Source organism: Mytilus galloprovincialis, chromosome 9 (assembly GCF_965363235.1).
Source record: "Mytilus galloprovincialis chromosome 9, xbMytGall1.hap1.1, whole genome shotgun sequence".
NCBI classification, from domain to species: Eukaryota; Metazoa; Mollusca; class Bivalvia; order Mytilida; family Mytilidae; genus Mytilus; species Mytilus galloprovincialis.
In genome coordinates, this window is record NC_134846.1 from 49,227,349 (window position 1) to 49,240,333 (window position 12,985).

Sequence of the window (12,985 nt, forward strand, 5' to 3'; positions counted from 1 at the left end):
ATAAAGCTAACACTAACAATGACCACTGCCCTTTCCTTGATCTTGATATCTATATCATTAACGGATAGCTTTTTACTAAAATGTATGATAAAAGAGATGATTTTTCCTTTCCTATAGTTTAATTATCCATTTTTAGAAAATTTAGTTGTCACCATCTTACGGTGTTTATATATCTCAACTTGTATGATTCGCTCGTGTATGTAACAACGTTTCAGATTTTTACGAGAAAACTTTATGTAATACTGAAAAATTATTACACCAGGGTTTTCGATATCACAAACTAATCAAAACATTTTCTTAAGTTTCTCATCGGTACAAGGACATCATTCGTAAATATAACTCAACATGCAGACTTCTTATACGTTCAGGTATTTCACATCCAATCTTTTAAGGTAATATTCTTTACAAAGCACAAACATGTCAGTATTCACCCCAGTAGATAACAAAATCTTTAAACAGACTTATTAAGAAGGAATATAGTTACGACACTGTTGTCAGGTCATTAAAGATTGCATATGTTGGCCTTAATATTGATTCATTTATAGAGTTTTTGCATCAGAATTAAACACATTTATTTAAAAACCAGTTGTTGGCATGACACGGGTTATGTTCTTCTCATATACTTTATGATGTTATAATACTAAACCCCTAACGGGAGAGGTTGTGATTGATATTCATATGATGAAGACATAATCTTTCAATCAGTTTGATTGAGGTCTGGAGCTGACATGTCAGTAACTGCTAGTAGTCTGTTGTTATTTATGTATTATTGTTATTTTGTTTATTTTCTTTTGTTAGCTCTTGTTAACATCGGACTCGGACTTCTCTTGAACTGAATTTTACTGTACGTATTGTAATGCGTTTACTTTTCTACATTGGCTAGAGGTATGGGGGAGGGTTGAAATCTCAAAAAACATGTTTAACCACGCCGCATTTTTGTGCCTGTTCCAAGTCAGGAGCCTCTGGCCTTTGTCAGTCTTGTATGATTTTTAATTTTAGTTTCTTGTGTATAATTTTGAGTTTAGTATGACGTCCATTATCACTGAACTAGTATATATATATTTGTTAAGGGGCCAGCTGAAGGACGCCTCCCGGGTGCGGGATTTTCTCGCTGCATTGAAAACCTATTTGTGACCTTTTGTTGTTGTCTGTTCTATGGTCAGGTTGTTGTCTCTTTGACAGATTACCCATTTCCATTTTCAATTTTATTTGCACAACACCGAATGCAGCTTCTTATACATGTATTCACGTGTTTGTTTTACAGATTAAACTTGCAAACAGTTATTTTCATTTGTTTATACTCTACCATTAGAAATCATTGCTTCAAAAGTTGTAAAGATTTCCTAAATTTGACATACGTGTAGAACTAAAGATTTTACGAAGAAAATAAAATTGACAATGGAAATGTGGACTGTGTCAAAGAGACAACAATCCGACAGCAGAACAGACAACAACAGAAGGTCACCGAAAAGTCTTCAATGCAGTGATAAATTCCCGCACCCGGAGGCGTCCTTCAGCTGGCCCCTAAACAAATATATATACTAGTTCAGTGATAATAAACTCCAAATTATACTTAAGAAACTAAAAGTAAAAATAATACAAGACTAGCAAAGGTCAGAGGCTTTTACTTGGGACAGGCGCAAAAATACGGAGGGGTTAAACATGTTTATGACATCTCAACCCTCCCCCTTTACCTCTAGCCAATGTAGAAAAGTAAACGCATAACAATACGCACATTAAAAGTCAGTTCAAGAGAAGTCCGAGTCCATGTTTATTTTATTTGCTAACATTTCAAAATTAACTGATAAAACACTTTGGATTATTCGAAATACCAAGGACACTGGTCACTTCGTCATATCTAGGAGCATTTAGTACAGTGTTTTGTCATAGTTTGGTTAAATTAGACATGACTAAGTAAAGTGCTTTTGATGACAAATAATGCCAAAATATAAACATTCTGTTAACTTTTAAAATATTTCTGAAAACTATTTTTTTAAAGGAACTTCTGACCATAAATTCAAGCTGGTAAGTATATTTGTTTATAGCTTATATGTTTGTACATCTACATTTGTATCGTATATTAAATAATTTGTCACAGAATGATGCTTGCGAATATCAAAATTTAAAAGTAGTGAATCGTTTTTAATCCATAAAGAAAAGAGATTTGCTTAATGTCTGTTTCGTCACATCCTTCCTTATAATATTAAACTGCCGTCACTGATTCCGAAAAATAGCTACTCCTGTATCCAATTTAAGATCAATGAAAATACGCTATCATGGTTTGGTTCAGTCGTGTCAAGGTTTATCTCATGTTCGACATGGTTCAGTTCTGTGATTCATGTCGTGAAGGAAGAGTAACGATTTAAATAAACTGACATTATACAACTATTGGAATATTTTTTTTATATATAAAATCGGTTTATTTAGAATACAAATTTAAAGATTGTATGAACGCAAATATAATGTAGTATTATATGTTACGTACATGCAGTCTGGTTGCCAATGAGACAACTATCCACCGAGACCAAAATTACATAGATGTTAGCAACTATATGTCGCCGTACGGCATTCAACAATGAGAAAAATCCATACCTTGTAGCAAGCTATAAAAGCCTCAGAAAAAAATAAATGAGAAAACGAAGGTATACAATATTACGAAAACATTTTTTTCTATTTCTCGTAATAACAATTGTTAAAAATGTAAATTATATCGGGTTTATTCTAATTCGGAATTGTGCTATGGTGGAGCTTGTGGGTTTTTTTTTTAATTTAATTTTACTAATAGTTTTGAATGAATTAAGACTTTCTTAAATGTACGCGTTAACAATTTGTTTCGTGGATGGTTGACGACTTATAGTGTCCTCTTATTATCGTTTTGTTAGTTTTGTAGTTGGATTACTATTCCATAGGCGTGTACCCTCCCCATCTCCTTTTTTTTTTTTTTTTATCATAGATTGGTTCAAAATAAAACAACAGATGTATATTTTGCTAGTAAAAAATAAAAAAAAACAAAATTACTTTTTGACTAGCTTATACGATTTGCAACTTTTATTAGACATCTTTAACTATTGTTCAAGTGATACCGCTCACAATATCCCCGGCAGAGTCCATCATAAACATACAAAGAAATTATTGGTATATTGCTACTAAGGAGAGGGAAATTGATAATTTCGAAATCAAAATAGTCTCGTTTGTCATAGATTTTGGTACTGAGATGATCCCTGGTGTCAAATTCGATGTATCAGTCTAAAACTGAGACAAAGAAAGCCATGCATGTTGTTTCATTAATTTCTAGTTCTGGGGATATATCAGGTGAACCCAATTAGAAAAGTCTGGATGGTAATGGTAAACACATCATCAATACATCTGAATAAGAAATTATCTGGTTTCTTTGGATTTTTTTTGTCAAATGTCTGAAGGAACCTTGACTCATGTGAAAATAAAAAGAGGTTGACAAGGAAATGTTCACGATTCGTCTCCATAAGAATGCCGAAAATTTGTTAACAAAAAGTCTATTTTCAAATTCAACAAATATGTGATTAATAAGAAAGTCCAGCATACTGATCACTTGTTCCTCTGTGTAGCATGTTTACTATTAACAAAATTTTGCGTATGGTTTTCCAAAGTAATAAATCTATAGCGTATGCTACCATTAAATGCATGGTCAAAATCAAAAGTATTGATAGAACCAATTTCAGACAAAAGGTCTAGATTTAAAATTATCCAGTTGTTAGAGTTTTTAGGTCCGAGTACACAGTTATTTCGTAGTGCATTTCTTTTCGACAATAATGAAAATTAAAAAAAATCCCACCTGCGCTTTCTCAATAATATTTTTACAGTGTGTTGTACTACTTTTGGGACAAATTATATCAAAATTATAGAAAACTTCATCAGCTTTAACTCAAAATATGGACAATTTTATGTTAAGGGGGTCTTGAAATCTGTTGACAGCTTCCGAAGTGCTAATTTTTGACCTTTTTCAGCTGGACCTAATCACTACTTTACATTAATATTTATGACCCAAATTTTTTTACAGTGTCATTTCACCCCCTTACTTGCTATATGAGGAATAAAACATGGAGAAATAAATTTGGAAGGGGTATAACAAATATTAACAAGTAACAAACTGTTCACACTAAGGACTATATTCGTGACCTTTTGAACCAACAAACGATTAATACTTCTACGCGCGTAAACATTATTTCTGAAAACCCTGTTTCACTGCGGAAAGAATAAGTGTCAATTTAATGGGCAATTCTATCGTCGACAAAACAAATGTGCCGGCAATGTACGGTTGTTGACATATATATTTTTTAAGCGTAAGTTTCCAATAAAAACAAGATATGACCTCCGATTTGCTGCTCATTGTAATGTTTATTAAAGCCATGACGGACGTATAATTCTCCAAAATCTCATCCGTGTCAATTTTTTTGTATATTAGATTACTTGAGAGCTCATTTATTCCTAATTCTTTTACAAGACACTCGTAGTAGCACGATTTGCTTACAAAGACCAATCCCAAGAAGTAAAATTGTTTGATGTGGGATTTGCTAATTACACCCTCCAAATTTGGTTTAAAAGGCATTTTTTCCATTTAGTCATTTGGTTATTTGTGTAACTTCGTTTAATTACAAGCCTTTTATTTGTTGTTTTTTTTTATCAATATTGAACTGAAAGATATATATATATATTAATTTGGATCTAAACCATGACAAACTTGATCAACACCATAACGCATTTCTAGAGACTTGCCAAGGCCGAACAATGCCAGTAGCTTATTATTAACCAAACCATTGTAAACTCGTTAATTTGCTTATTCTGCGTTAATCTTATGGAAACAACAATTCAAATGTAGATCGTTTGACTTACGATACGTTTTCAAACATTATTTGATTTTTATTACCTCGTTTGAGTAGAACTGATGCAATGGTGCGGGGATAACGTTACTAAACCATGTAAAACTTAACCAAATTATGACAAAATCAATATATTAAACGCCCCTCGATATGACGAGCTTACATGATCGGAATATATTAAATTAATAAAAGTTCAATAAAAAACACACCGAACTCCGCAGCAAGTTCAAAACTAGAAGTAACTAAGCAAATGACAAAATTAAAAGCTCAAATATATAAAACGAACAGATGAACCTTTTGATATTTTGGTTCCTGAATCGTCTTCTACTTATTTGACTTTTTTTATTCGAGCGTCTGTAAAAAAAGTTTTGAATGCATGCTATTTATCAACTTTCCCATTCAAAGTTGACTTTAGATGTATTTTGCTCTTTTGTTTAGTATTACAAACCGGCTCGTGCATTTTTCATTGTTATTCAACGCAAATTTATTTTCTAAGATACCTGGGACAATCTTATTTCACAAAGGATTTCTATTGTCTACTTATTGTACCTCGAACTTATTTACCCGATGTAGGTCTTTAAGTTGAAGTTCAATTCAATAAAAGTTAATCGGGCATGACTAATTAGATACGCCCTCTTAAAATCAGGGGCCCGAAATAGGATTGGGAAAAGCACCCAGCAAAATACCTTAATTTACCATTTCAAGAATTTGCTTGATTCAAAGTGCTTTTGATTGCTTAAATATCTTCGATCAATAATCAGGCGGTATTTTGTGGAAATAAATAACCTGTCCCGAACCGGGAGATGTTGGCTGCAATAGGAATTAATTTATAAAAAAGTCCATATCTCATTTACTTATAGTGGCCGTTATTGTTTGTAAATTCATGACGTTTTGTATATGACATTCGTCTATCGTGGAGAAAAAAAAGGAAGGGGGGCTTTATAACTTATGAGTTCGATCATTATTGTTCAAATCTATTCTATTACGGCATACGTTTTACCTCTATCGAACGCTCTGCCTTATTGTAAAAAGTGCCACTCTAAATTTGTGAACATTTGCTTCAAATTGATCCACTTTGTATCTAGTCGTGAATATGCATCACGTATTTGCCACTGGACACAAAGGAGCAATAAATTAATCAGCTTCATTTAGTGATTTATAATAATTTGTCCTCAGTTGATTATAGTCTCAAACAGTTTTCCAATTTTTATATATTTCATTTTTATTTACATTTGAATTTTTATGCGTAAATCTTAGCATTTCTTCCATCATTTTTCTCTTTGCATTTAATCTTTTTTTTTAATATTAAAAAAAAAACGTTGTCGTAGTACATACACATCAGGGGTTACATTGTATAATTTCCAGCAAAACTAACAGGGGAGGGACTACATCAGAAAAACAATCTTCATTGAGTGGCAATAACTCATATATTGAAGCATACAATGACGGCTCCCTCGTCTAGGTGACACCATTTGCTGTTTGAAGTTTATTTATATCTCAGAATGGTATAATAGTTGTCATAAAAGGGGAAAAAATGATAAAAAAGGTTGACAACAATTTATAAAAAAGATTCAACTTATTTTGAGCGTTTCATTTTTTTTAATATTGTCTTGCTAGTCGGTTTTGTTATATTTTTTTTTCATCTACTATTGTTGTAGCAAAAGTCACAAAAATGTTGTTAAAATCAGCCATGCGACGTATAATTATTTAAAAAGATTAAGCTGACTTTTCTTGTTGTTTATTTTGTACATGCTCTTTTGTTCCGACGTTGGAAATTAAAGTTCCGGGCGGAAAGAACTAACTAGACGAAAAGTTCCGGAGGAACTTAATAACTAGTTACTTTGTTCTTCCTCTGGTTTAAAAGTTCCACCGGAACAAAGTGACTAGTTGAAAAGTTCCAACGGAACATATCAACTAGTTAGAAAGTTCCTTTTTGCCAAATTAGTCAAAACCGGAACTAACAAACTAGCCCAAAAGTTCCAACGGAACTTACCAACCAGTCACAAAGTTCCATTTGGAGAATTGATGCAAAGTAAAAGCGTAACATATTATATTTGAACCTTTCAAAGGGGAACCAAGATACTGATTACAAAAGTCAAAAGGAACTTGTCAACTAGTCACAAAGTTCCTCTTTTGGCAAATTAGTCAAAACCGAAACTAACAAACTAGCCCAAAAGTTCCTCCTCATGTGGGTACTTTTAAAAATATCAATTTCAGATTAATGTATAACAATGAATTACAACTTATTCCGTTATGAAGGCAACATTCTGACCGAATTAACTAGTTGTTCTGTTCCGCCAGAACTATTCAACTAGATAAATTGTTCCGGGACTTTGTAACTAGCTACTTTTTTCCGAAACTTTTCGACTACACTCGGAATAAAACAACTAGTTGGAAAGTTCCATCGGAACAAAATAATTAGTTGAAAAGTTCCGCCGGAACAAAGTAACTGACGGAACATAGTGGCTGTTACATTTACACATTTCAATCATTCAACTCGTGTGTAGATCATCTTTACGGAAGCGTATTAGCGCCACACATTTTTTTTTTATTTTTCTTCCTATGTTTGCGTTACGCAAACCTTTGCGTTGTAACGCAAACCTTTGCGTTATAACGCAAACCTTTGCGTTATAACGCAAACCTTTGCGATATAACGCAAACCTTTGTTTTATCTTATTTCTTATTTAAGATTCAAAGGAAACAGTAGTTATTAATGGAGGAGGCTGGATATAATAAAATTTATCACCTTTGTAGTAATTGCAAAGTAAACTGCTTGAATAATTAGATCATATCAATGACTAATAATGAGCAGAATAATATAAGAAGATGTGGTATGAGTGCCAATAAGAAAACTCTCCATCTAAGTCACTATTCGTAAAAGTAAACCATCATAGGCCGAATTACGGTCTTCAACACGGAGCATTGGCTCACACTAAACAACAAACTATAAAGGTCCCCAAAAATGATATCCAAGTTACTACTAGTATATATATTACAAAGAAAATTGAGTAAATTGAGGTTATACCTAAGAAAAAAATCAACCCTGCTAATATAGCTATAACCGAATATAAATATACTTCCAAAGTAAGCTCTCGTTTGAGAACTGTGTAAAGTAGTTACATTCAAACAAGCTACCCTTTGGCAATAAATGTATAGAATGAAGATGTTTTATTAATAAAATTATGTTCTCTCTATTCAAATTGCTACCCAAGCATCTTAAAAATACTTCATTATATTGAAATGAAAATTCAATGACTTTCTATCAAAGAATCTTGATCATATTCTGAGATTTAAAAAAAATGTTTCCTTATTAATAATTCATTTTAAAGCAGAAAGATCATTTTGTCTATTTGACTTGGAGGTTTCACAATTGTATGACATTATTTTTGATCTTTCAATTTTAATATGACTATATACTATATCTATTTTCTTGTTAAATTATATACTTTTCTGATGCACAAATCAGTCTTAATTTATGTATAATTGCACTTCAATTATTCCATTATTCCTATGCATATTTATTATAATGATTTGGCCTTGTATGTATGTTTCTTTTTTTTATCTACTAGTAAATCACATCCGAAATGAATGACAGACGGACATATATACAAAACTTAATGAATAATTGAAATAAAGATGTTTGCGTTATATCGCAAAGGTTTGCGTAATAACGCAAAGGTTTGCGTTATAACGCAAACATAAGAAGAAAAATAAAATAAAAATGTGTGGCGCTAATACGCTTCCGTACATCTTTACCTCTAATGTTTTTTTAAGGTTAAGATAGCTTGGAATTCGTACTGCACCAGGCATCTGATATACATTCCTATTATATTTTGATCGGACAAAGCTGCGTATTTATATAACCAATAAGCCAAACGAACGCACCCATTTAGCAAGGGTATACTGTGGAACGGGAGAGGTCTAGAGATGTAAATATTCTATACCCAAGCAAATATTGGTTTTGAATAAAAGGAGATAAAGGTATACATTAATGCGACAGCAACCCAAAGACACAAATAAATAAAAATATTTAGAGTCAACATTCGGTCTTTTTTTATAGAACATTCCGTGTACAGAATAATAAGCCCAAAACCGACCCATGACTAAATAATAGTTATACGGAGTTAATTCAATATTTTCCGTCAAATATTATATATCCGAAAAGGCACATTTGATTTACTATAATTATTTACCATGAAAGATAATAATCCCAACACTTCACTGTATAATAAAACGGTAAAATAAATAATGATAATGGATGACGACCAGCGGCGAATAAAATTAATATTCAGGACGATTACGTGAAATATAATAAGAGCATTAACCCCGTTTTTTACTAGACTGACAAGCTGAGTCTTTTTTTTTTATCGTGTAAGTTCACAAGATATTAGTTCGCAGGAAGAAAAGTCACCCGACCAGGACAAATTTCCGACGCTGAGCCGGCCAGTCTGTGCTCTTACTTTATGATGCCACGTGTTAAGCGTTGAAATAGAATACCAATTTAATTGACGTCTTTGTTTGACCCGTTCGGGATTCGAACACATTTAATGACCTCCCGCTCTCGAGGCGAACGCCCCCACACGAGACCAACCAGGAGAGCAGTAGTGATCGGTAGTACAGAATATCATACCAAAAACTAAAGTACAATACACAATACAGTTTCACAGAATTCTCACAGTTACTAAAGCGAGATAAAAGATGCGAGAAATGATATTGTAAACTACACGTAAACATGGATGATCGACTTCAGGGTAGATTTTATGAATCAAATTAAAAACTTTTGCACCTATTGTACGACCTACCTATTGTATTTAAAATTTATGTGTTATAGTCATTAACAGGCATGAAATATTTGCTACTGGACTTTTAAAAAGCAAACAACAATCAATCAATTTGATATAATATGATCTAATATCTCTGTTACAGTACTAGTACTTGCACACAAAGACAAGATCTTGTAAAATGCTATAATTTACAATTTTCATTTAAATTTTTATTTTGTTTTGTTTTGTTTTTGTTTGGTTTTTTTTTTTTTTTTGGGGGGGGGGGGGTCTCTTCAGTTTATCACATAAATGACTGCTTATTCAAAAGTTTTAGATATTTTTTTACTATTGTTCTTATCTATGTTTAAATACGATTTATTACAGATGATTTTTTTGTCAAGCAAGGATAAAACTAAGAAAGATACAAGTTTTTTTCCAGGTGTTTTTGCTTCATTTAGACACGAAAAGGGAATAACGGACGACTAAATTAAAGTGTTTGTTTTCATATAATATATTGAACTTGCGAATATATCTCACCCAACACGTTTTGATCGGGACAATGAACCATAGTTCAATACAGTTTTATTCATTGAAGTTTGCATGCATAGTTCTTATTTAAAAAAAAAAACACACAAATAAAGCAAGATCTATTAATTGATTGAACTGAATAGACAACACTAATTATTTTGCATTCGCATGTATCTTAATGTAGGAAAATTACCAAATCAGAAACAAAAGGAACATTTGCCGGATGAATATTGTGAAGGACCTTATGCATCTAGGACTGTCCGATTAAAAGTTCTTAAACAAGCTGTTTAAAAAGCTAATTGTTGGAAGAGTTTACTTACTGTTTTCTAAGGTCTGATCTTTACGATTCTATTTCATGATTACTGACAGATCAAAAACATCAAGTATATATAGCATGAAGTTGTTGGGCATAATATTCATTGGTCAGTTATAAATGAGGTCTGTACGGGGGTTTTGATTGCTGATTTATTAAATAAGAAATCGTTATTTTGAAAAGTTGGCTAAAAAATATAAATTTACCCCCTAATTTTGTAAAACTATCATTTGGTGTTATTTAGATGCTAATTTTTTTTTATCATAAATAAATAATTATATGATGTAATGCCATTAAATTGGTCCGTTTTCATTTCAATTTGGTAACTGTTAATTGTATATACCAGTCTGAGTACTGTTTAACTATCATTTAAGTTAAACATATTTAGACTCGTCCAGTTCAGGGGAATTAGGTTTCTGCAAGTGCTTTTTATGTACTTTTCATATATTTTTGACGGTTTGTAAGTCAGTAAAAGTTCAATGATTAAGTTAATATTGACATTGAAAGACCTCCTCACAAAAAGGGCTGTTCAAATCCCCTCGCCCTTCGGGCTCGGGGATCTGAACACCCCTTTTTGTTCGGAGGCCTTTTAATATCAATATTAACTTATCATTGAACTTTTACTATTACATAAATGGCTATAAGGCTATTCAACAGTGTCGGTTCTTATTAATACTTGGCTAACAAACATTCGAAATTTAGCATTATTTAGAAAGCGTCTGAGGTTTGTTAATGTATCAAATGCTTTCATTTTTTCAATTACTGGTCGATAGCACTACTGGTGGACAATCATGGAAAAAGTTAATACTTTGGGACTGACATGATGTGAAACAAAACATTTCTAATACTGTCCATTTATAGATTAAAATTTATTAAAAACTAAAGAATCAACTCTCTCAAATTTGATCTTTAAATTTTTTTGGCTATTTTGTTTCAACCATTTTGAGTCGTAAAGCTGTCATCTGTTTCAGTTCGTATACATCTTTGGCTTTCAAACATTCTAAATTACTAGTAAGTGTTCCTGGTGAAATGTAAATCCAAAAACAACTGATTCGAACTACTGCAAAAAAGTGGGCTTTTTTGTTTTGTGGATAAAACGCATTTCTGATGCACAAATTTAGAAGCTATAAAACCAGGTGTTAGCCGCCATTTTCTGCATAAAAAAATACATGTACTAAGTGAGGAATATGACAGTTGTTATCCATTCGTTTAATGTGTTTGGTTTATGATTTTGCTATTGGAATAGGGCTTGACTATTTTTAATTTTCCTAGGCATTCGGTATCTTTATGACATATAGAAGCATGCTATCTGTGACGACGTTTTGTTTAATACCACTAACTTTTTAACGGATTAATTTATCTGCAAAGAAATGACATTTTTATTATTTAAGTATCTTCGTGTCTAGATTATGATATTTACATTACATAAAAATATATAGCTATATATTAGTTTTTTTTATCTTTTGTCAAGTATATTTAATACCAATAAATTTTTCAAATGAAGTACTAAGACAACAACATGTTTACTATTACAGTCAAAATACCGATGTTCACATTTATTACTGTCTTAACCTTTTGTACTAAATATAACAAGAAAAAAGCAATAATCAATTTATTCACTTTGTGATGAAGTTAAATGCAGGTTTTCTTAGTACACATCGAATCTTCTTACAGGTGTTATCAATAACAGTCTTTATTTTACACTATCATTTTGTTCTCTCTGCGTAATGACAATTAACTGTTCATTGTCGTTTGTTATTTTTCATTTAGCCATGGTGTCTGGTTTTTGTGAAAACATATGATTTTGTTTTCCCCTTTTTAGCACATACTATGTACTTACAACTTCTCATCCAATCAAATAATGATAAATTGGTCTCATAGTGTATGCATGTAGGTTATATAGACTTTTAAAAAAATTACAAAAGTAGTCTTGGGTATTCTTGCATGACTTTTGTTCACATAAATAGGTATCTATTCATTATTTATTTGATACCTCTTCGCTTTCAAATATATAGCTAGGATTTTGGTAGTCTGGAATCTGTGAAATTGTAAAACAAACTGCTTTGAACATATAAGCAACACGATATTAGCCTCATGATTCCGAATCGCTTTCCTGCATTTATCGTTACCAAGAACGTTCAAAGCCGAATATTTGTAAGCCAAGGAAACAATATTATAAGGACCGAAAACGTTGAAGATCTATAAAACCAAAAACGCCCTCAAAAGGCCAAATCGATCCGAGGACGAATTGGCCTGTGGGAATATTTGTATCATTTCAAAATTTATAAAAGGGAAGTTTTAGATAATTTGTTATAAATCATGTCAGTACCGAAGTAATAACTACTGAGCCAATGATACCCTTCGGGACTGAAGTCTACCATCAGAGGTATCGACCCATTGCTGTAAAATGTCGTATTCTAAATTATTCATACGTTTTCTTTATTTGTTTGGTGGCTATAGTGTATTTAAAGATTTTTTCTAAATATATACAGTCCGCCAAAAGTTTAGCACCACCTTAATATAAC